Source organism: Geospiza fortis, unplaced genomic scaffold, assembly GCF_000277835.1.
Source record: "Geospiza fortis unplaced genomic scaffold, GeoFor_1.0 scaffold112, whole genome shotgun sequence".
In the NCBI taxonomy this organism is placed as follows: domain Eukaryota; kingdom Metazoa; phylum Chordata; class Aves; order Passeriformes; family Thraupidae; genus Geospiza; species Geospiza fortis.
The window spans coordinates 20666033-20669727 of NW_005054298.1; the positions used below are offsets into that span (position 1 = coordinate 20666033).

General features: G+C 39.8%; 1 protein-coding gene across 1 annotated transcript in view; it reads right to left on the reverse strand.

The window, feature by feature from the left end:
* Window positions 1-3695, reverse strand: part of NFE2L2 (nuclear factor, erythroid 2 like 2) — a 22481-nt gene that overhangs the window by 6218 nt on the left and 12568 nt on the right. The window lies entirely within an intron of this gene.

Sequence of the window (3695 nt, forward strand, 5' to 3'; positions counted from 1 at the left end):
CAAGGCTTTTAATTGGGGGGGGGGGCAAGGGGGTTAGTAGATTCTTTTGTTTTAGTTTTTTACTGATCAAATAGTCAATATTCTTAGGGCTGAAGTCTAGAGTATTTTCTTCTATGAAGAAAACACTCAAACACTCAAAATGTATCAATTTGTATGCCTGCTGATACAGAATTTTAATATTTGCTAGCTGCATTTCTCAGATGGGTAAATGCCAACCGTTTAGCTGGTACCTGGAAATTTTTGATTTTATTATGCTAAAAATTACCCTTTAGGGCAGCATGTGAAAATAATGTTCAATGTTGGGCATCCTCATCAGATTAACACTGTACAAGTAATACACCAAACACTGCATTTCATTTAAACAGAACCTTCCTGATTCACTCAGCAGCTCTACACCCAAGACAGATTTTTTTGCCATCATATCAAATTAAAACATTCCCTTCCTTCTGAAGGTTATTTTCAAATAGAGAAACAAAGTAACCTGAATGCCAGCTCATGCTGCCATTCAAAATGATCACGTCTGTACAACAGCTATGGCAAAAAGCTTCAGGCCAAGTCCACATCTGAACAAACCAATTTAGTGTCTGCATTCCACATGGCATAAATGACTTCTACTCATAACTAAAAAAATGTATTTTTACTAAAATTGAGTAATTATGTAAAATATATTTGTGTAACACAATGCAGGCACTTCCAAATCTAAAACATATTTAATATACCTTGCTGGGAGAGACCAAACTCAGCTTTAATGGCCAGCAATGAAGAAGCTGAAATTATTACAGTGGCTGCCCAAGACAATGTTTGGTCTTTCCAGATTGGCAGGGTAAAATGAACTAATTAAGTTCTGCAGTAATTGCAGATACTGCAATATGGTATAGCTTCATTAAGGGCCAGTAGTTTACCAGCTGCTCAGTGTCTCCTTCTGCAGCAGATCCAAAAGTGTTTCCTAGTCTCTGAGCATTTGCAATATGTTCTGGATAAAACTGCAGGATCTGGATTTTAGGGCTCACTTCTGAATTATTCATTTATAAAGCACCATTAAAAATGTGACTCAAAAGATTTTTTGTGCATGTGTGTGTATAATCTACAAAAATATCAGAACTGGTGCTCAGTTTCAGGTTAAACCATGAAAAACAATTTTTTTTTTCTGAAGCTACAGAAGGCAAAACACATTTTCCTTAAGAAGAAAATCCATATAGCCTTAGTACAAAAACTTAAGACCCAGCCATTACCTTTTTCAGCCCTTCTAATGGCAACATTCACTATCAAAGTAAGTAGCTTTGGGTGCTGCCTCCTTTGTGGGATGAGATGTCTCCAAAGACACCAGCTGACCAAAGAAAATGCTGTGGCTGTACACCACTTTGTGTGTGCAGCAGTCAGTTCAGGATTCTTTTTTGAATGAATATGCTTGCATACTTACCAAGATTGTCAGGATCTTCAGCTGTTGTCTGACAAATATGACAGCACTGATTGGCTCCTGTCACTATTTTTCAAGTGACCATATTTAGGTCAGTGTCTTATCTCTAGCAGACAGTTGAGCTTTGCCAAACAGTGTCATGCTCTACCCTGGAGGGCACTGCTTGTCAGGCACACTTTTAAATTTTATTTAGTTGTGCTACTGACACTTAAAAGCAAAAGGATGGGTTGTTTTGTTTTTGTTACCACCATGTAACTGGTAAAAAAGCCCTCCTATTTTCAGTTTGAAAAGCTGTACATAAATACAGCAATATTAGTCTTAACTTTGAATAACAATTTAACTAATTACTCCTAACATAAATGGACTATATGGAGGAAGTGTTCTTCTGGTCAATATGCTGATATGTAGTATCTAACAGCACACTGATTTAAATATTAACCTGCCACTTAACACTTACCTATAATTTCAACCAATGCTTTTAGTAATATCCTTTTCAAGAAAAAAAAGTATTCTGGTCATTAGTCCAAAGCCTCAGGTTAAAGTTAAAGGAGTCAACGTTGACAAGTGATTCACTGAGGAATGAATCACAACCACAAGCATGCAGTAATGGCAAAGAACTCTTAAAAATCCCTTGCAGTCTAAAGCAAACATTTTGCAATTTTGTTCCTTTAGCCTCCCCACAGTCTTCCTCTTTATTTCCCCACCCTGTCCAACACCAGCACACACATACACAGAGGTACCCACACAGGCAGGCAATCTACCTTAGGTTCACCACTGAAGCAATTTTCCCCTTCTACTGTGAAAGTATCCCAGAAGTAACTGTGTACTTGATGCCTAGAGTGTAAAACTAAAGCTATTAAAACGTGCTCTCCTCTCCTGTGCAAGAGCAACCTGCTGGTTTTTAGGTGCCTCAGCATGATGTGCTGGTCTCAGAAAGACTCATTTGGAGGGACAAATAAGCACAGACTGGCCTCTAAACTGGAACACATGCTCCAAGAGTCCTGTGAAAGATTCATCTGATCCAGAGTTGGCTGCTGCCCTTCAGAGCCAGGCTGACCACTTCCCTGAATATCAGACACATTTACAGCAAAGGCACAGCCTCATGTGACAGCCTCCACAAGCACCCACTTGTTCTTTCCTCCGTTGTGCAACTTCTTGGATTGCATCAGAGGAAATGATGGGCTTGGCAGAGCCAAGGGGCCGCAGGAAGAGCCCAGCCTGTGCCCAGGAGGGATTGCAGCCTCTCCTGCAGCTCAGCTCCTTCCCCCTCTGAGCACCAATGCCTCGGCCAAGGGCAAGTGCACTATGGGATTCAACTTGGGGATTACCATCATCCAACATTCCTAACTTTGGAGAAAATTATATGGGTTTAAGACTTTTCCCAAGCTGACAAAGTGATTTGATTTTGGTTGATTTTGGTTTGATTTTCTTCACAATTTTGAAGACAGAGAAACAACTTCTCTCAAGAGAAGACATGTTTGCTTTCCCATGATCCATGTAAGCAGGAGGTGCCTTGTACTGAGGGTTTGATTTTTCTGTTCATTTAGTGATATGCTCTTCCAACCACATTGATAGCTTAGTTTGGACATATAAAGGCACTTTTAATAAGATAAACATAAATGTTAAACAATTCACATTAAGCCACCATCTGGCCCTCAATGGAAATTTTCATGTTTTAGATTTACATATCAGCATTTGCCATCTGGGCAGAGTCTGTTATACATTTTATGAGAAAATCTCTGACTACATTGTAAAGTTTGACAATTAACTCTTATTGCTCCTAAGCAAATGTTTGCAGAAGGGTAAACAAAGGAAAGAGACCCTGTTTTCATGTTACTTTCATGGACTGACTTCCATGCTTTAAACAAAATGCTAATCTTTTGTTTCATCCCTGTCTGGTTTATCTGACTGGTTTTGGTGCTGTTTGGAATAGAGCCATTTACAGGTAGCCTTGCTAGAATGGAAACATCCAGCAGCCCAACTATAAGCAGAGAAACAAATCTCAGCACCTTCAACCCATTGTAAGCTATTCCCTGGATACAGAGTACATTGTGAGGTTTGTGCATTTACTTCTCCACTCATGCCTTTTGCATCATAAATTGAGATAACACAAGCAGAATCTCCCACCAGACAAGGATTTGTTTTCCTTTCCCATGATGTGTTAGCACCTAACCCCATGAAGACAGATGATTTCCCATGCCAGCAGGAGCCAACAGAAGAGCAACAGAAATGGCTACTGCATCCAGCAGGGAGCTCAGGCCAGCACTGCATGAGGAAC